The sequence below is a fragment of the Glycine soja genome, chromosome 9 (genome assembly GCF_004193775.1).
Source record: "Glycine soja cultivar W05 chromosome 9, ASM419377v2, whole genome shotgun sequence".
Classification (NCBI taxonomy): domain Eukaryota; kingdom Viridiplantae; phylum Streptophyta; class Magnoliopsida; order Fabales; family Fabaceae; genus Glycine; species Glycine soja.
In genome coordinates, this window is record NC_041010.1 from 20,621,592 (window position 1) to 20,643,956 (window position 22,365).

A 22,365-nucleotide genomic window follows, 5' to 3' on the forward strand; every position below is an offset into this window, starting at 1 on the left:
ATGGCCCAAAATACATCATGAAGCATAGCCAACAAAACATGTTATCCAATGAAACAAAAACCCCCACACTTATTCCCAAAACAATTCCAAAGCTCCAAAATTCCTTAAGGATATGGTGATATCATGGTTTTTCATTTAAGGCTTGTAGTGAGCTTCAAAACAAGGAAAGGGAGACAAGGCTCAAAAGGGCTATCAAAGGAATTAATTCAAGGTAAGTCCATTTGGCTAGAAGCTTATAAGAACAAAATTGCCTCAATCATTTCCAAATATTCATGTGAATTAGGAAGCATCAACAAGAATCAAGCCAAGGCTATTGTGCAAGCAATCAATGGGGCAAAACACACCAAATGATTATGATGATCGATGGCTCAAATTCTCACAAAGGTAAACTCATCACTTTCAAATTGAGCTTTCAAAACTATCATGACATGTAGAGGAGAATCAAGGATTTCAAGTCACAAAATGTCAAGAACTTTTATTTTCAAAACAATTACCCATTTCTTGAACATATCCTATAATTCAAATAAAAACATGCAAATTCGTACATGCACACAAAATTGACCCAAAATATTAAACTAGAAGTCTAACAACATTAACAAATTAACACAACTAACAAATTAACAAAACCGACAAAACTAGAAAAACCAAAAGAACACTCCCCCCCATACTTAAACAACACATTGTCCTCAATGTAGCACAATTAAAAGATTAAGAAAAATTAAACCATCAAATAGAATCGGACAAGTGTAATAAAAGAAAAGAAGGAGATAGGAAAAGAAGAACTCCCTAAGTCATGGTGGAGGGAGGGTAGGGTGGAGTAAGGAAGTCTCTTCCACCACTACATCCACTAAAGAAGGGTTTGTGAGGAATGGCTTAAGTCGATGTCAGTTGACCTTGAAGCTCTTGTTTGTGGAGTCGCTTTTGATCTCAACTGTACCATAAGGAAAAACATTAGTAACAACAAAAGGATCAATCCACTTAGACCTCAACTTACCACTCATGAGTCCAAGCCTAGAATTATACAATAACACTTTTTGCCCAACCATGAAGTCCTTCTTAACTATCATGCTATCATAGAACTTCTTGGTCTTTTCTTTGTAGAACTTGGCATTCTCGTAGGCTTCTAGGCGGATTTCATCTAACTCACTCAGTTGCAACTTTCTTTCCTCACCAGCTTGATCCATAGAGAAGTTGCAAGTCTTCACTGCCCAATATGCTTTGTGCTCAATTTCCACTGGAAGATGACATGCCTTTCCAAAGACAACCCGATAAGGAGACATTCCTATGGGTGCTTTGTAGGCAGTCCGATGTGCCCAGAGAGCATCATCAAGCCTGGTACTCCAATCTTTCCTGCTTGGTTGCCCAATCTTCTCTAAAATTCTCTTGATCTCCCTGTTAGAAATTTCTGCCTGTCCATTGGTCTGGGGGTGGTATGGTGTGGATACCTTGTGTACCACCCGTACTTTTTAAGTAGGGCATGCATTGTTCTGTTGCAAAAATGGGTTCCTTGATCACTAACAATTGCTTTAGGTACTCCAAACCTGCAAAACAGATTAGACCTGACAAAATCTGCAACAACTTTAGCATCATTAGTTCTAGTGGGCTTGGCTTCCACCCATTTTGAAACATAGTCAACTGCAAGGAGAATGTAAACATAACCAAAAGAGACAGGAAAAGGGCCCATGAAATCTATACCCCAGACATCAAACACCTCACATAATAGCATAGGTTGCTGAGGCATTTGTTGTCGCCATGTAAGTGCATTTCCTGCTCTCAGACACTGCTCACAAGTGCTGCAGATCTTCCACGCATCTTTAAAGACGGTGGGCCAATAAAAACCACAATCAAGCACTTTGCGAGCTGTCCTTTGAACACCCAGATGACCTCCCGGTGCGGAAGAATGACAGAACTGTAGGACTGAGTCAGTCTCGTGATCTGGAATGCATCGTCTAATTACCTGATCACTGCACAATTTCCACAAGTAGGGGTCATCCCAAATAAAATACTTAGCATCACTTTTAATTTTATCTTTTTGGGCCTTAGATGCTGAGGGAGGAAAAACAGAAGCAACTAAATAATTGACAATGTTGGCAAACCAGGGAGTAGAAAGAGAGTAAAAAATACTATATAGTATATACAAATGATCATCCGGGAAATCATCCCGAATGGGTGAATCCGCATCCGTTACACGTTCGATCTGACTCAAATGATCAGCAACAAAATTTTTTGCTCCGCTCCTATCATGGATCTCCAAGTCAAACTCTTGAAGCCAAAGCATCCATCGGATCAACCTAGGCTTAGAATCAACCTTCTTCAACAAGTACTTTAGAGTTGCATGGTCAGTATAAACAATAATGCGGGTACCAAGAAAATAAGATCGAAATTTTTCAAGAGCAAAAACTATGGCTAGAAGCTCCTTCTCAGTAGTAGTATAATTCGCTTGGGCAGCATTTAAAGTCCTAGAAGCATAATATATCACCCTGGACAATTTATCAATTTTCTGAGCAAGGACAGCCCCCAATGCATAATTTGATGCATCACACATAAGCTCAAAAGGGGTTGTCCAATCAGGTGCCTGGATGATGAGGGTGGTAGTCAGTGCTCTTTTGAGGCAATCAAAAGCCTCTTTGCATCTGTCATTAAAGTCAAACTCCACCTCTTTTTGCAACAAGTTGGACAATGGAAGGGCTACTTTGCTAAAATCCCTTATAAAGCGCCTGTAGAATCTTGCATGACCAAGAAAAGATCGCACCTCTCACACACAAGAGGGGTAAGGCAATTGTAAAATAACAGAAATTTTTGCAGGATCTACTTCAATGCCCTTATTGGAAATAATATGACCTAAAACTATACCTTGCTCAACCATAAAATGACATTTTTCAAAATTTAGAACAAGGTTAGTTTCAATGCATCTATTCAAAACTTTTTTCAAACTATCCAAACAACCATCAAAAGAGGATCCATACATAGTGAAATCATCCATAAACACCTTTATGCAATTTTCTAAAAAATCACTGAAAATACTAATCATGCACCGTTGGAAGGTACCAGGGGCATTGCACAGGCCGAAAGGCATCCTCCTATAGGCAAAAGTGCCGAAGGGGCAAGAGCAATAGTAATTTGCATATAACCAGAAAATCCATCAAGGAAACAGTAGTGAGATTTACCTGCCCGGCGTTCAAGCATCTGATCAATGAATGGCAGGGGAAAATGGTCCTTTTTGGTAACCTGGTTCAACCTCCTATAGTCAATGCAGACTCTCCAACTGTTCTGCACCCGAGTAGGAATCAGCTCCTCTTTCTCATTTTTTATCATTGTGAGACCGGTCTTCTTCGGGACTACCTGGACGGGACTCACCCACTGGCTGTCGGAGATAGGATAAATGATTCCAGCTTGCAAAAGCTTGGTTATCTCCTTCTTCACTACATCAAGAATCACCGGGTTGAGTCTTCTCTGTGGCTGTCTTACTGGTTTAGCTCCATTCTCTAAATTTATTCGATGCATACATGTGGATGGGCTAATACCAGGAATGTCCGCCAGGGTCCAGCCTATAGCCTTCTTATGCTTCTTGAGAACAGACAACAACTTTTCCTCTTGCTCGACAGCAAGGGAGGCAGATATAATCACTGGAAAACTTTTGCTATCATCCAAGTAAGCATATTTTAAATTTGATGGCAGAGGCTTCAATTCTGGTGTGGTCGGCTGGATAGTGGTAGAAGGAGATGGTTTCTCAGCCTGTACCTCATAAAGAAAGTCAGAGGTACGTGTACTTCCTGAAACATGGTTAGTCCTATCTGACTCTATAAAATCAATCTCGAGAGGTAAAACACCACCACCAGACATGCAATCAATATCACTTTCAGCATCAAATTCAGACATATGATCATGTGCAATTTCAAACTCAATGCATGAAGAGTGAGAGGCATGCAGATTAGAGTAAAGATCAGTCATGTATTCATCAACAACATGGTCAATTATTTCAGCACGAAATACAGAAAGATCTTCAGATGGGTATTTCATAGCATCCAGAATATTAAAATGAACGGCTATATCACCAAACTCCATGGATAGTGTGCCTACATAAACATCTATCTTAGTTGTAGCAGTTTTCATAAAGGGTCTGCCTAAAATGATGAGAACTGATCCTTGAGAAAATCCATCTTCCATATTCAAAATATAAAAATCAACAGGGAAAATCAGTTCACCAACTCTAACTAAGACATCTTCTATGAAACCAACAGGGTAGGCAACACTTCTATTAGCTAAATGAATTACCACATCAGTTGACTGCAAGGGACCTAGAGATAGAGAATTAAAAATAGACAGAGGCATAACACTAACAGAAGCTCCTAAATCTAGCATGGCATTGTCAAACTTACTATTCCCTATAATACAAGGTATGCTGAATGTACCTGGATCTTTACATTTTTCAGGAATTTGGGGAATAGATTTACCAATCAGTGCGGAGACATTTCTGCCCATGCTAATTCGTTCACATCCTTTAAGCTTCCGCTTATTAGTGCACAGTTCCTTCAAGAATTTAGCATATCTTCGAATTTGCTTTATTGCATCCAGCAGAGGTATGTTTACCTCAACTTTTCTAAATGTTTCCAAGATCTCTTTCTCTGCCTCTTCCATTTTTTTGTTGGAAACTGCTCTTGGAGGGAATGGAAGAGGAGGGATGTGCTGCTTCTGCAAATCAGAATTACCAGTGGAAGATTCACCTACACAGAAATTGTTAGGTAAATTTTTGTCATCACCTTTTTCTGGAGTAGACTGAAGTTTAGCAGGTTCATTTGCAGATGAGGAAGGTGCTACGGGTTGAGGCCCTTGACACTGCTTTTCCGACCTCAATGAAATGGCACTGACATTTTTGGGATTTTGGACAGATTGAGAAGGCAGCTTGTCAGAATTCTGGGACTGTTGTTGATTTAATTGTGTAGCCAATTGTCCCATATGATTGGTTAAGCTCTGAATGGAGGCTCTGGTCTCTTGTTGAAACTACATGTTCTGCATGGTCATTTGCCTCACAAGTTCTTTGAGGGAAGTTTGTGGAGGAGCCTCAACTGTTGGCTGTTTCTGGGGCTGTTTCTATTGTTGGATTGGTGGAGGAATGTATGGTCTGCTTTGGCCAACAACATTTTGGAAGGAAGGAGCAGACTGCTGTTGTTGTTGCTGAGGGCTAGACCATCTGAGATTAGGGTGATTCCTCCATCCAGGGCTGTATCTGTTGCTAGAGAGGTGATAATTGTTCTGTTGTGGTTGATTTTGCTGTTGAGGTTGAGGGGGTCTATTGTAAATATTTGCAGCATAAGCTTCAGGCTGCTCAATTGCTCCAGGTTGCTGCATGGAAGGGCAAAGGTCTGTATGGTGGTCGGCAGAGGAGCACAAACCACAGACTCTTGCGACAGGTACAAATTTCTGGTTCAAGGCCAGCTGGGTTACCAAGTTAACCAATGCATCCAGTTTGCCTTCAAGCTTCTTAGTTTCAGATGATGCAGCTGAGTTTGTAGCTACCTCATTCATTCCTCTAATGACTATAGCATCATTTCTGGCGCTAAACTGCTGAGAGTTGGAATCCATCTTCTCAATTAAATTTCTGGCTTCAGCAGGAGTCATGTCTCCAAGGGCTCCACCACTGATAGCATCTATCATACTTCTCTCCATATTACTAAGTCCTTCATAAAAATATTGGAGAAGCAGCTGCTCCGAAATCTGATGGTGAGGGCAACTGGCACATAGTTTTTTAAATCTCTCCCAGTATTCATACAGGCTCTCTCCACTGAGTTGTCTAATACCTGAGATATCCTTCCTGGTGGCTGTGGTCCTGGAAGCAGGGAAAATTTGTTTCTAAGAATACTCTCTTAAGGTCATCCCAGCTAGTGATGGACCTTGGAGCAAGGTAATACAACCAGTCCTTTGCCACTTCCTCTAAAGAATGAGGAAAAGCCTTCAGAAATATGTGATCCTCTTGGACATATGGGGGTTTCATGGTGGAGCAGACAATATGAAATTCTTTCAGATGTTTGTGCGGGTCTTCACCTGCAAGGCCATGAAACTTTGGAAGCAAATGGATCAGTCCAGTTTTAAGAACATGTGGGACATCCTCATCAAGGTATTGGATGCACAAGCTTTCGTAGGTGAAATCAGGTGCAGCCATTTCCCTTAGAGTACTCTCACGGGGTGCAGGTTGTGCCATGTTCTCAGAATGTTCAAAATCAGAATGCTCAAAATTATAATGCTCAAAATCAGGATGTTCAAAATCACCAATAACAAAATGCACAGATTCACCAGTAATGGAATGCTCAGGATGATCAAAAGGTATAAAATGATGCCTAACTAATCTATGAAATATCCTATCTATCTCAGGATCAAAGGGTTGTAAGTCAGATGGATTGCCTCTAGTCATACACTACATTCAGCATGCACAACTAGTTGCCTTGTCATGTAAATAAAGGTGTAGGTTTGAACTATAGCTACCCTCAAATGATATCCAAATGACTTGAAATTTTGTGACCAATCTTATAAAATGATGAGAAGATAGCACAAAAAATTTCAGGCAAAAATTCAAAGTCTAACTATGGAAGCTAAAAATGGTAGGTTAAGAAAAATAAGTGAATAAAACTTGAAAAATAAAAAACTTTTGACAGAATCACTATTTTTTGACGATGGAGACCTCAGCCGGCCGGCCAGCTATCATGGCGTAGGAAATTTTTTTCTACCCCAAATACATATATAATAATTGCGATTCTGATAACCGGAGCAAAAGTTATGGCCGTTTGAAGTTTTGACAAACACAAAATTTGCTACTTTTTTGGAACTTTCAAATCTGACCAAACTAAAGGCTCTAGTTATTTTTCCCACAAAATATAGATTAAAAGAAGTTACCACAAAAAAATTCAGCCAAAAATAACAACCCTAGCTACTAAAATAAAAAATCCAAAATAATTCAGCATGGGTGGTCGCTAAAATCCGTCGCTACATGATTTCTACTACTACTTTGTTTTGCCGCAAGCAAAAGTGGTTGCTAAGTCCGTCACAAAATACTATTCACAGAAAAACACCCAAAACTGAAACAGGGGAAACGCTTAATAGGAAAACTGAAACAGAATACACACTAAACAAAATACCAGGACATTAAACAACACTAACACACATACTAACACAATACTAACAATTAAACATAAAACACGAAGGAATTAAACACACAACGCTAGCTATTATGAACCTTTGGACACTGCTCCTTGGCAACACCGCCAAATTTAATCGAGGCCATACCCGAATCAAATAAACATGAAAATGTAGTAACTAAGGAAGTGATCCTAGGTCGTTTCCCAACGAGCAATGATAAACCAAATGTTCATAATACACTTGCAGTAACAGTAACGATTGGGGGGGGGGGTTTGTTTGTTTTGTGATTTAAAGGACAGAACAAGTAAACTGGAATACGAAACTACTAATATTAAAAATGGGTTGTTTCCTCTGATTCAAAAGCCATTCTCTTATCCTGGGTTATGGAGAATTCGTCCCTAACAGTTAACCACTTAATCCAACCCTATTTCAATTTACTAAGCGAAAATTAACTTAGGCTTGTCAATACGTGATTAGGCAACACATACACCAGTTAACCCTTTGTCCATTAAGCATGAACGCAAGTTAGGCTCAGAGACAATTAGTCGAACACGAAGCGTGCACGGATTAATGTTCACGAATTTGGGTTAACTGGTGAAGAGGAAACTGCCAGGAAACCACATTATAAACGAAACGTCAAAGAGAGTTGGGCTTCGTCCTCAAAAGGAAACAACACCAGAAAATCTAGCCTTCCATAGATTCAAACAGAAAACGCAAATGAAACTAAAAGCAGAAACGTAAATGAAGCAGAAACTTAAATGAAGCAGAAACGTAAATGAAGCAGAAGCGTAAATGAAAGTAGAAGAAGAAACAAGAACGAAATTGTTATTAGAAGCAGAAAATGGAAAATTGCATTAAGAACCAAACAGTAGCATTCAAGCAGAAAAACGTAAAACCTAAACAAAGCTCTGAATAATGAATAACATAACAGAATAGCCTTCACGAATCCCAAGGCTGCTATTTAAAAAGAGTCACCCAAAGTCACTGGGCCCTATTACAATACTCTGGCCCAAAACGAAATAAACATTAAACCACATAAAATAAAATTGCGAAATTTCCTAATTAGAAATTAACTAAGGTAAGCGTTGCTTTATTTGCCCTCTTCAAGTCCTCAACCAAAATCCGGATTAAGCCGAATGTTTCATTAATTCCTGAAATTAGATTAAAAACATCAAATTAGTTAAATGAGCCCAAATAATAAAACTTCCTAATTAATTGACAATTAAGACCAATCAATAATTAAAATGGTGCAAAAAGGGTTTAGAAAATAGAAGAAAATGATGGCACATCAACGGCAGTGCCTTGCCAGAGGTCCATCGACATGCACGCGGTCTCCTTTCATCATAATCCTCGACAGGTAGGGAGGAACCAACGGATGGGAAATGCTCGTAGATCCAACACTAAATATATTTTGCAAACATATTCAGTAAAATACGCAACAACATATATAATATTCAACTCCAAAGAAATAAAAAAAAAATTCAAATGTTAACTAACCTGTAACAAAGTGATGTATCCTGCAAGCTACCTCGCTGTGCTCTTTGACGCGTCATTTAAATTATCATACATGAGCACAAGTGCAGCAGTGTCCCAAGCGTAACTCCCACTCTGCGCCAAGTCACGCAGTGCATCCAAGAATACCACGTGCACGTGTGTGTCACTCGATCTTCGTCCAGTGGCACTCGATCTTCATCCAGTGACATGCAATAAGAGTGTGCATCCAAGCAAATGCAATAAATACGCTCGCGCTGCTACAATCTAGTGACATGCCTCGATCTTCGTCTCATACGCGCCTCTCAGCCATCATAGTCGAACATAAGAGTCATGACACTGAATCGTCTCAGCTCTCGCCTCTGCAGTGCTGACCTCGAGTAATTCCACCAACATATCAACAGCGTCGTCGACATGAAGTTGCTTGAAGTTGTGGAATGCCCCTACAATAGGCAGATGTAGCAACGATGTGACGTCATCCAAGGTGATGGTCACCTCTTTGACGGGCAAATGGAAACTACTAGTTTCCTTATGCTAGCGTTCCACAAAAGTAGACATTAGTCCTCGATCGCCCGTATCTAAGGAACAGGCGATCAAAGGACTTAGTCCACTGGCAGCCACAAGGCCTTCAATCTCTGGAGCAGACCTTCCGAACTTAGTCATCTTCCTTCCATGGGAAGATAGCTTCAGCTCAGGACTTTCCTGCAAACAATAATATCAATCATGTAAAAAAATATTAACTTGTAAACTACGTGCTTTATGTTTTTTGAAAATTACATACCTCTCCATTCCAAACACTCAGAGCAATGTGATTTTCAAAATCTCTGAGAATTGATGTGTCATGGGGTCCGCCTGGAAAACCCTCAACATCAGTAGGAGGATCCTCAATAGGTGCTTCTTGTTGCTCTTCATGTAATTCCTCTACAGTAGTAGGAGGATCCTTAACAACACGCTCTTGCTGTCGCTGCCTGCGAGCAGATGCAATAGGTCTTCGCTGTTGGGGGCATCATTATCATCATCACTTGCTTGTGTCCTCCCCAAGGCTTTTCCTATTACTCGGCCTAAAGCACGGCCAAGACTTCTTCTAGCTCTAGTTCTAACCATTATCTGCATAATTTTTGTTTCAATCTTAAACTATTTTCAATTTTTGTTTCAATCTTTTTTAAAAACTAACAATGTTAAAATATTTTGGCCAAACTAATATAATCTTAATTTTGCAAATCTAATCTAATCTAATGTAATCTTATTCTTAGTTTTCGAAATCTAATATACTCTAATGTAATCTTAGTCTCAGTTTTTGAAATCTAATCTACTCTAATGTAATCTTAGTCTTAGTTTTCAAAATCTAATCTACTCTAATATACTCTAATCTTATATTAATAAACTTAAAAATTAAATCACACAACATAATAATAAAAATAATTCAACGCTAATAAAAATATACCACACCACATAATAATAAAAATAATTAAACGCTAATTTTTTTTTTACGAAACAACATAACAACACTAATTTGATTCAAAAAAATAATTCCAGTTTATTAGTTTCAAATAATTTTTTTTAAAAAAAATATCGTACGGATCACTATGGTTCATATGTATACGCAATCCGTATGAACCATACCGGTCAGTTGTATGGTATCCACGCTAAATATTTTTTTTCATTGAAACTATATATTTTTTTTCAAATAATTGTCAGTAAAATTATTTAAACAAATAACTAAATTTTTTTACGAAACATAACAACACTAAAAAAATTTCAAAAAATAATTTCAGTTTATTAGTTTCAACTATTTTTTTAAAAAAAAAACAAATATACGGATTAGTGATTCGTATGGTATCTACGCTAATTTTTTTTCAAATAATTATCACTAAAAAAAGTAAATAAAATAACTAAATTTTTTTACGAAACATAACAACACAAAAAAAATTACAAAAAATAATTCCACTTTATTAATTTGAACTAATTTTTTTTATAAAAAAACATACAGATCAGTTCATATGGATTGTCAATCTGTATGAACCATACGGATTACTAATCCATATGGTATCTATGCTAATTTTCTTCAAATAATTATCACTAAAATAATTAAATAAAATAACTAATTTTTTTTTATGAAACATAACAACACCAAAAAAACTTCAAAAAATAATTCCAGTTTATTAGTTTCAACTAATTTTTTTTAAAAAAAAATATACGGATCACTGATCCGTATGGTTATACGGATTAGCAGTCCGTATGAACCATACAGATCAGTGATCTGTATGGTATCTACGCTATTTTTTTCAAAAAATTTAACGAAACATAACAACACTAAAAAAATTTCAAAAAATAATTCCAGTTTATTAATTTCAACTAATTTTTCTTTTTAAAAAATATAGACCACTGATTCATATGGTTCATACGAATTGACAATCCGTATGAACCGTATCATATCTACGCCGATTTTTTTCAAGTAACTGTCACTAAAAAAAGTAAATAAAATAACTAAAAAATATTTTACGATACATTACAACACTAAAAAAATTTTAAAAAATAATTTCCAGTTTATTAGCAAAAAAAATAATTTCAACTAAAAGAAATTTTTAAAAAAACCATATGGATCACGTATGGTTCATACAGATTGGCAATCCATATGAACCATATGGATCCGTATGGTTTTTACGCAAAAAAAAAATTTACAAAATAACAAATATTTTTTTACAAAATAACAACAGTAAAAAATTATAAAAAATAGCTATTTTTTTTCGAATCAGACAACAACAAAAATTGTAAAAAATATCATATGGATCATTGATCCGTATGAATAGTACGGATGATACGTCCGTATGAACCATACAGATTAGTGATCTGTATGGGTTTTTTCCAAAAGCCATTGACAGAAACCAAACATGAAGAAGAAGAAGAACATCGTTTTTCACACATTCATTCATTCAAACAACAAGAAGCAGTAACACAAGAAGCAACAACAACAAGAACATCATTCATTCAAACAACAATCATTCAAAATAAAAAACAATGGCAATAGGAAGAACGCAAGTGAAATATTTACCTCGAAGGAGAACTCAAACGCATGAACAAGAACAAGCAGCAAAGCATGAACAAGAAGCAGCAATGCACGAATGCCAAAAAATGAAGCACGAATGCCGCAAGAAGCAGTAACACAAGAACCAACACGAACAAGAAGAACTATCAACGCAAATGAGGAGAACGAACGCAAAGAAGATGGAGCAAGGTGAACAACACACAGGAAGGCGAAGAAGAAACACAAAGCGGAAGGGGCATCATGAAGACGAAGAAGAAACACGAAGTGGAAGAGGCAGTAGGAACGCGAAGAACAAACACGAAGCGGAAGAAGCAGAACACGAAGAAGAAGTAGGAAGGTGAAGATGAAGAATGGAAACGGCGCAGATAATGACTCGTACGGACGAGTCACTATTTCTTTTTAAATGCATAGGGTGAAGGGCATTTTAGTCCTTTCACCCAAGTTACTGGGTGTCCCAGCAAAAATGATGAGTACCCAAAGCAACTCTCCACTGTTTTTTGTCTGTCAATATGGACTTTAATCCTAATCCTAGCACAGCCCAGCGTAACCCTAATAGCAACTGACATGGAACTCCTTGCGATTATAAAACAACCCTTCTTAAAGGAAAATTTCTTCCTACACCTTAGAACTTGCTTCCTGTACCCTAATCCAAAATGTAATTTACATTCTAGATTAGTCATTTTGGAATGTAAGATTTACATTTCGAAAAGACTAATCCATAACGTAAAATTACATTTCGGATTATGCTTTTCCAAATGGTTAAAAAGGTGTAAAAAAACAAACCTGGAAGTGCAAGAAACAAATTGTCTTTGTAAAGTTGGCTAAGTAGGGTGAAGCATGATGGTGGGTTAATTGGTTTTGGTGGCAACAAGTCGAGTTCTAAGAATTAGCTAGATATGGTTGTGTAATCCTTGACATGAAAGGGTTGATGGTATAAAACTAAGCACGGATCCGAAAATCTAATAAAAGGAACTCCTATAATTATTTAAATATCTAACTTTTAATAAATAATAATTAAAAAATATATATTTACTAATTTTACGCACAAAATTAAAAATATTTTTTATTTTAAATGATATAAACCTTAATTATTATTGTAATAATAAGTAACATCAAATACAACTAATTTTATATAATTTTGCACTAGCTAGTTATAACCTTAATCATATTGTAGTAATAATAACACAATTAATTTTGCACAATTTTACACTAATTAATCTTTATCAATTTCTTAATAACAATAAACAAAACTAATTTTACGCTATCCAATTTAAAAGTATGTTATATACACAATAAGTTCTATTGGAAGGGGCTAGGACCCTTGCCTTCTCCCATCAGCATCCGTCCAAGGGTAAAACTGTCGCCTCTGGAAAAGAATATTAGGATTTTGGTCATGAAAGGCATATTGAAGCTACATGAAGTACGTGCTTGGTTCACTATTGAGGATACACGTTGAGTGCAAAATGACATTTAAAAAAATAATGTAAAAGCAACTATTAATCTATATCTAGTAGCAACCAACTTCTTAATGTAGTAGCAGACTTATATACACATGAGGGTGTGCAAATGCACCCCAACCTTTCATAAAATTATAAATAATCATCATCAAATTTTGTATTTCACTCCCCTTATATATATATATATATATATATATATATATATATATATATATATAAACTTCCTTTTTTATTTTAATTAGCTCTAAGACATAATTATTTGATTGGAAATATTAAAATTTTATGAATTTAACATTTATGTCTTTTTTATATTTATGATAATAATAATTTTTTAAAATAAATTGTCCCTTTGACTCAAGTTCTAAAATCTGATATGGTACGTGTTATTATTATTATTATTATTATTATTATTATTATTATTATTATTATTATTATTATTATTATTATTATTATTATTATTATTATTACTCTTGTTATTGTTATTATTGTTGTTATTATTATTGTAATTATTATAATAATAATTATTTTTATTATTATAATTATAATTATAATTATTATTATTATTGTTATTATTATTGTTATTATTATTATTATTATCGAGGAAAATAACAATATGCATAAAATCAAGAAAATTAAGGAAAGAATTAAAAATCTACACAATTAAGGAAAGAAATAAAAAAGGTAAATAAAGGAAAGAAATAAAAAAAGGGAAATAAAGGTAACAAATATTGATTTGAAGATTGTAACGAAAGTAAATCAACATACATAAGATTGCATAAAAATAAGAATTAAAAAACAAAAAGATTGAGTTTTGAAATTATCAAACACTTGGCGTGAACAGAAAACGGGAATTCAATCAATGAGAAGGATCGTCGGGGTTTAACTTCATTGGACTTCTTAACAGGCAGTCACCATAAATTACTATTCAATTAAATTTATATTATCATTAACCCACAAAATTATTCAAACCTTAATCCCTTAAGTGAGAGAACCTAAGTTCCTTAATTTCATCATCAATCCCTTGAATTAGTGTAACCAAGGTACTTGCATTAAGAAAAAGGGTTTTAATGATGACTAGTCCTTTTGATCCTATCCCTAGGCATAAAAACAATTGGTTGTCTTCTTTAGTTCATAATTCAAAAGAATTTTCCAATTACAATTGAAATTATATAATCATGCAAACGGGTGATCAACTTATATACAAGCATTAAACATAGAAGAAGAACAATAATAATACTTTATTGAATAGAAATAAGATAGCAATTACATGAAAGTAGGACCAACTGCATTAAACCCAACAAAAGAGAGAAGTAAGGACCAAAGCTGTCAAGAACGTCTCAGTCTCCTTTTTTCTCTACAACATCAAATGTGCATCCCCTAAACTAGATTAGACTTTTTCTATTTAAAGCAATGGGCTAAAATATAGTTTAAGCCAATTACAAAATGAAATGAAAAATAATAGGGAATTCTCACAGCAAGCGTTGCACAGGTGCATGATCCTGCTATGCGAGTGTATAATTCTCAACCACTTCAGATTTCTACATAGCACAAGTACATAGATTCCTTCATAATTTCTTGTAGAAGTGTGTGAGGCTCCTAAACTCTCAAAAACTTCTTTTGCCTTCGCAAAACCTCCGAAGCTCTAGAGTTTGAACAAAAGGATCCTTGACACCTCAAGATCACTCTTAGGACATTTCCTTTGCTCGGTCCTTACTTCCACAAAGCTCCTACAAAACATAAGAAAACAAACCAAGATCAAACACAAAAGTCATAAACTAGTAAATCCTAGTTAAACCTTGCTTTTTATTCAAAATTTACTCCAATGGACAAAAACAAAATTCAAAAGCACAAGAGATATCAACTAATTGCCCCCAAAACGACACCAAAATATACGAATTTATGGTAATTATCAACATCCCAAAATTTGAGCCTTGCTTGTCCTCAAGCAATAAAACAAAACAAGAAAACAATTAAAATTCCTAAAATATATCAAAACAAAAAGACAATACCTACAACAAATTCCCACTCATCATCATCAAGCATGATTTCAAAATAACATTTCAGAATAATTCAGTCCAAGAAAATTGTGGTACCCACACAGAGTCGAAGTGGAAATTCATTAAGAGATTAATATGGATGACAAAGAATGAAATGAATAACCTATGCTCCTTGGTCCTCACAAAGTGTATCACACAATCACATGCCAAAAGATGAGTGTATCTCCCTAGCAACAAATTGAAACCACACTTATCAACTTTGTATATGACAGAGTCAAGAATAGCCACTGAACAATTGGCTAATTTCAACAAGATTCTTGATGATTTGGAAAATATTGAAGTAAAGCTTGAAGAGGAGGATAAAGCTCTCTTGCTTCTAAATTCCTTACCAAAATTCTTTGAACATTTCAAGGATGCAATTCTTTATGGCAAAGATCAAGACATTACCCTAGAAGAAGTCCAGACCTCAATAAGGACCAAGGAGATACAAAAACAACAAGACTCCAAATCTGAGGATAATGGTGAAAGCCTAAATATTTCAAGGGGAAGGAGTGAAAAGAAGGGAACAAGAGGAAAGAAGTCCAGATCAAGGTCAAGGGATTCAAAGAATGGCCAGAAAACAAAGTTCAAATGCTTTAATTGTCACAAAACTGGTCATTTCAAGAAAGACTGCCCAGATAAGATCAAGAAAGGATCTTTGCACTCTGCTGACATTGTTGAAGCCTCTGAAGGTTATGAGAGTGCAGATGTTTTAGTAGCTTCTAATACCAAAACACAAACAGAATGGATTATGGATTTTGGATGCTCATATCACAGCAGCCCGAGAAAGGACTATTTTGAAACCTTGGAATTGAAACCAGCAGGAGCTGTATTGCTAGGAGACAACTACCCCTGCAAGGTACAAGGAATTGGAACTGTGAGATTGAAGATGTTTGATAACAGAGAGTATATACTAAAAAATGTAAGGTACATTCCAGAACTCAAAAGAAATCTTATTTCCATAAACATGTTTGATGATCTAGGATATTCAACTAGAATTTTTAATGGTGTTCTTAAGATTTCAAATGGATCTTTAATCATAGCTAAGGGTAACAAGAATAAAAGTAATGGCTTGTTTATTCTTGAAGGTTCCACTATTGTTGGACATGCATCGGTAGCTAGAAATACATTGATTGATAAAACAAAACTTTGGCATTTGAGATTAGGTCATGTTAGTGAAAGAGGATTACATGAACTTGAGAAACAAAATCTGTTAGGTGGTGATAAACTAGATAAACTTGAATTTTGTGACCATTGTGTGCTTGGTAAATCACATAGAATAAGCTTTGGCACGGGTATTCATGTTTCATCTAGGCCTTTTGAGTATGTGCATTCAGATTTATGGGGACCATCTAGAGTGAAAACTCATGGTGGAAGCTCATACTTTCTCACCATCATAGATGATTTCTCAAGGAGAGTATGGTTCTATGTTTTGAAAAATAAGTCGGAAGCTTTTCAAAAATTCAGAGAATGACATACTCTTGTTGGAAATCAACGAGGTACAAAATTAAAATTTTTAAGAACTGACAATGGCCTGGAGTTTGTTTCAGAGCAGTTCAATGAGCTTTGCAGGAAAATAGGCATCAAAAGGCATAAAACAGTCCCTCACACTCCACAGCAGAATGGTTTGGCAGAAAGAATGAATAAGACCATTTTGGAAAGAGTGAGGTGCATGCTTCTAAGTGCAGGACTGCCAAATACCTTTTAGGGAGAAGCTGCAAACATAGCAGCATATTTGATTAATAGATGTCCTTCATCAGCCTTAGATTTCAAGACACCAATGGAAGCTTGGAGTGGTGAACCACTTGATTATTCAGAATTAATGGTGTTTGGATCGCTGGCCTTTGCTCATGTTAAATAAGGAAAGCTGGATGCAAGGGCTATAAAGTATGTTTTCATTGGCTATCCTGAAGGAGTTAAAGGGTACAAGCTGTGGAAATTAGAATCAGGTGAGACAAGATGTATCATCAGCATAGATGTGACCTTTGATGAGAGCAGAATGACAATGCTAAATAAGGAGCAGAAGGATAACAGCTCAAGTGGTAAGAGTACCAATTTTAAGGTGGAGCATTCTGAAATTTTAGATCATGGCAATGGAGATGCTATTGATCTCACTGATCAAGGAGAAGCTGGAGATAATGAAGAGCTGGTTACTCAGCATGACTTGTCCAATTATCAATTGACTAGAGATAGAGAAAAAAGGGTGATAAAGCCTCCAAAGAGGTATGGTCATGCTGATATTATTTTCTATGCCTTGAGTGATGCTGAGGAGATTTAAAATTCAGAACCAAAGACCTGGAGGGAAGCAATTGAAAGTGAAGACAACCAGCTATGGCTTCAGGCAATGAGTGAAGAAATGGAATCTTTGAGAAAGAACAAGACCTGGATACTTGTGGATCAACCCAAGAAGCAGAAGGTTGTTGGATGTAAGTGGATTTTCAAGAAGAAAGAAGGCATTCCAGGGGTAGAAAGGCCTAGATTCAAGGCAAGATTGGTAGCAAAAGGTTTTACACAGGTTGAAGGAATTGATTACAATGAGATTTTTTCACCAGTTGTGAAACATTGCTCAATAAGAATCATACTTGGTTTGGTAAATCAATATGACTTGGAACTTGAACAGCTGGATGTTAAAACAGCTTTTCTCCATGGAAATCTGTAGGAAACCATTTACATGAACCAGCCTGAAGGTTTTGAAGAAGAGGAAAACAAGGTGTGCTTGCTGAAAAAATCTTTGTATGGACTGAAGCAAAGTCCTCGAATGTGGTACCTGAAATTTGATGAGTTCTTGATCAGATATGGCTTCATTAGAAACAGATATGACAGCTGTGTATATATCCTGAAAAAGGGGAAAGTGTGTGTTCTTTACCTTCTCATGTATGTGGATGACATCCTCATAGCAGGTGCAAACAAGGAGGAGATTAGGCAACTCAAAGAAAGCTTGAACACAGAATTTGAGATGAAAGATCTAGGGTCAGCTAGGAGGATACTCGGGATTGATATTCATAGGGATAGAGCAAAGGGTGAACTATTCTTGTCCCAAAGCAATTACCTCAAGAACGTGGTGAAGAGGTTTAGGATGCATCAAAGCAAACCTCTTAGCACACCACTTGGTCATCATACAAAGCTATATGTTATTCAAGCATCAGAAACAGCTGAAGAAAGGTCTAAAATGAATCAAACACCCTATGCCAGTGGTGTTGGAAGCATAATGTATGGAATGATTTGTAGCAGACCTGACTTAGCCCATGCTGTAAGTATTATAAGCAGATTCATGGGAGATCCTGGCAGCGTACACTGGGAAGCAGTGAAGTGGACACTAAGGTATCTAAATGGATCTTTGAAAGCTGGTTTAAGGTACAAGAAGACAGTACACGAGACAGCAGTCACAGGCTATGTAGATGCACATTTTGCAGGAAATGTAGACACAAGGAAGTCCTTAACAGGATATGTGTTTACTTTGTTTGGTACAACAATCAGTTGGAAAGCAAATCAACAATCAGTTGTTGCTCTTTCAACAACTGAAGCAGAATACATGGCCCTAGCTGAAGGAGTGAAGGAAGCAATCTGGCTTAAATGTATGATTAATGAACTTGGAATAGCACAAGCTTGTGTCACAATTCATTGTGATAGTCAAAGTGCCATTCACTTAGCAAATCACCAAATGTACCATGAGAGGACAAAGCACATAGATGTGAAACTACACTTCATCAGAGATGTGATTGAATCTGAGAAGGTGAAGGTGGAGAAGGTTTCAACAGAAGAAAACCCGACTGATATGTTCACAAAGTCCCTCTCTAGTGTCAAGTTCAAGCACTGCTTGGACTTGATAAATTTTGAAGATACCTAAAGCAGATTGGTAGAAGTGCAGCCCATAATCACAAGGTAGACACTTGCTGATTTAGAGTCAAGGTGGAGATTTGTGGTGTGTGACTCAAAATCACAAATGGCACAAGTGAGAAGACTTTAAAGTAGTGTTGTCATAACTGTTTTCAGTTATTATAACTAAATTGGTTTTGGCACCAAAGCATAGCTAGAGTGTACATATATATTCTTGATCATGTAATGCAGTGGTGGGGGTTTTTGAGAGTGGCTGAAAAACAGAGAAGCTGAAAAATTGTGGAAAAACAGAGAGTTCAATAGAGAAAGAGAGCTAGGATATTGAGAGATGTTTTGTTAAAAGAGAAACCAGGAGAGATCAAAGCTAGCTGCTGCTTGTATTGAACTTGTAATTACATGATCAATGTGATGATGAGGAGCTGCACTTTCCCAGTGGCTGAAAAACAGAGAAGCTGAAAAATTGTAGAAAAACAGAGAGTTCAATAGAGAAAGAGAGCTAGGAGATTGAGAGATGTTTTGTTAAAAGAGAAACCAAGAGAGATTAAAGCTAGCTGCTGCTTGTATTGAACTTGTAATTACATGATCAATGTGATGATGAGGAGCTGCACTTTCCCGTGGATGTAGGCACATTGCCAAACCACGTAAATCTTTGGGTTCTTGCTCTGCTGTGTTTGTTTGCTGTGTTTTCTGTTTTTTTCTTTTTTGATCTTGTGCAGGTTTAAGAGTAGCAGAATTTTACAAAGAACCAACACTTTCCATCTCCAACATCAATAACAACATTGGCAGTCTTCATGAAAGGCACCCTAAGATAATGGGAATTTGTGAGTCTTCATGAAAGTTGGCTTTACTTCCACATTCCCAACTTTGTCTATCTTAGATAGGGGAATCAAATTGATGTTAGTCCCCAAATCAAGCAATGCTCCATCAATAGAGAGTTTCCAATGCTGATGGGAATAGTAAAGCTCCTAGGATCCTCATGTTTGGCAGGCAATGTCTTTTGGATGATAACATTACACTCTGCCTCTAACTCAATGGTGTCCTTTTCAATAAAATTATGCTTCTTCATTGGAAGCTCCTTCATAAATTTAGCATATTTAGGCCTTTATTCTAAGGCTTCTAAGAAAGGAAGGTTAATCTGAAGTCTTTCAAAGATATTAAGGAAGTAGGCAAATTGTCTCTCTTTATCCTTCTTAGTTGGATTCTTTGGATAAGGAAGATCTTTAGCAATGAACGTTTTGGCTTTTAATTTTTCCTCCTTGACACTTAGGTCCCTAGCTTTGCTTACTCCAACACTGTCTGTTACCACTTCTTTTTCACCCTCACTTTCTTTTTCTTTTTCTTCATTCTCTTGAAAGAATGCCACTTTCCCACTCTTCGTCCTCTCATTGCCAGTGTCATACTCACCACCACTCCTAGTAAAGATGGAATTATGATAATTGCTATGCATACTTAGTTTGTGCACTTAAATTACGTAGCAATTACCCAATTTATTTTCTTTTAATGCTCCTTTTGACCTAAAAAGATAAGGAATTTAGGTTCTTTTGAGTTTTTAGCTTAAGAATGTTAAAGTTAGAGAATTTACTGTGTTTTCTTTATGTTTTGTAGAGTTTTGGTACATCAACAAAGGACTAAAATATGTGTGAAGATTTGGAGCATCGCGCTCAGCAGGAGAGGTCAAGCTGGAGGAGCACGTATCAAGTGTCTAGTGGCTTCCTTAAGCCAGCTATATTGTGCATGTGTGTGCACATGCAAGCTTAGTGCATAGTGACTTTTCGAAAAACATGACAGTGCAGCGTTTTGAAGTGTCTTATAAGGGTATGCACTATTCCATTAGAGAGGTGGTCTAAGGCATGTTTTTGAAGACAAAAATCCACTATGGGAGCTCTTCCTATTGCATTTCTTCCATTTTCTTTGTTTCATCTTCTTGTTTTGAGTCTCTCATAACCATGAGAGGTTAACTTACCCATGTTAGGGCTTAGATATCAAAAACTCTGTGATGTAATGATCTTTACTATCCATTTAATGTTATTTCAGTATTATTGCTTTCTTTCTATGTTTATTGCTTTGTTTATGGTTTGATCACCCATTTGCATGTATCTTATAAAATTTTAATCATTGGAAAATGTTTTTACTCTAAGAACTTGAAGGAACTTCTAAGTAACCCATATCTAGGGATAAAATGGTGTTAGTTAGTCTTATTTACGCATCTTTGTTCTTAAAGCAAATTGCTTGGTTTTACTTTCTAAGGGACTAAAAGTGAAATCAAGTGATTTAGGCTCTTTCACTTGAGGGATCATGGTTATAGTAGTTTAATTGATGAAGGTAATAGTTGGAATAACTTTAAAGTGTGAAAAATCTTCAACATTACATCAATAGTACTTTTGGTAGGCCAAACACCCAACACTTCTACAAAAATCTGCACCAAGTATCATTTTCCACACCCAAAGTGTTTATTTTTCTTGTCTCTTGGATCTTGTTCTGTTCTTATGTCCATTATTAGTGTTGAATTTTACACTTCTAGGCTATTACTTTGAAATATATTCTCTTTTAATCATTCCGTTACTTAAAATTTGGTATATATAAACTCCGAGTCCAATCAAAGTTCCTGTGAATTCAACATTCGATCTTACTGTTTATTATTACTTTGACGAATTAGTACATTTGCTAAGGAGTTAACACACTACAGTAAGTATGCTCATGAGAAAGATTTTTCATGACATTTATTTGGTCTTAGGGTTAGAGAGGCGAATCTAGAAAATCATAAGTTATGTGGTTTCGATGTTGCAAAGATAGAAATTACATAGGCTACTATTTAGTTTATGAATCACTTAGTTTGCTATGTCTGGGTATGTCTGGGTTTTCCCCCCTTCAGAGATCATATGTGAAAAGCATACTTCAACTTTTGTAGAGAAAGCATAGACACAATTGAATTATTGCAAGGTCAAGCTTTAGAGCAAATTAACACACGTGAAGTAGTTTCACACAAACTCAATATTAAGTTGTGTCCTTGTTCAATCAATGCGATCTCTCTCTAGGTTCTTTCAAGCTGAGTGTGTTCAGACTTTGGTAGGTTAGTTAGTAGTTTAATTTATTTGTGGATAGTGGTAACATTGATATTGGATCATAGCTTCATATGGTTAATTGAAACACCATTTCTCACCTCTCAATACGGTGATTTGGGTATATGAAGTTTACTTGCTAAAGGCTAATGTAATTCCATGCATGGTAATTAAATTGGATTTTGGGATAATGTTTGGGTTGGAATTCTATCTCACGTGTAATTGAAGGAATTAAGTATCCATCGTTATTTAACTTTCTGGTTTCTGCCAATGGCCCTTCCAATGCATGCCTCTATTCTTTTAGGATG

The 22,365-nt window shown here is 36.1% G+C and overlaps 1 non-coding gene across 1 annotated transcript; it reads left to right on the top strand.

Moving 5' to 3' along the window:
• The first annotated feature begins 5,712 nt into the window (after positions 1–5,712).
• On the top strand, positions 5,713–5,821 carry LOC114369089. Its single transcript, XR_003657547.1, has one exon. It is a non-coding gene; the product is annotated as a small nucleolar RNA R71 (small nucleolar RNA).
• The last annotated feature ends 16,544 nt before the right edge of the window (positions 5,822–22,365 follow it).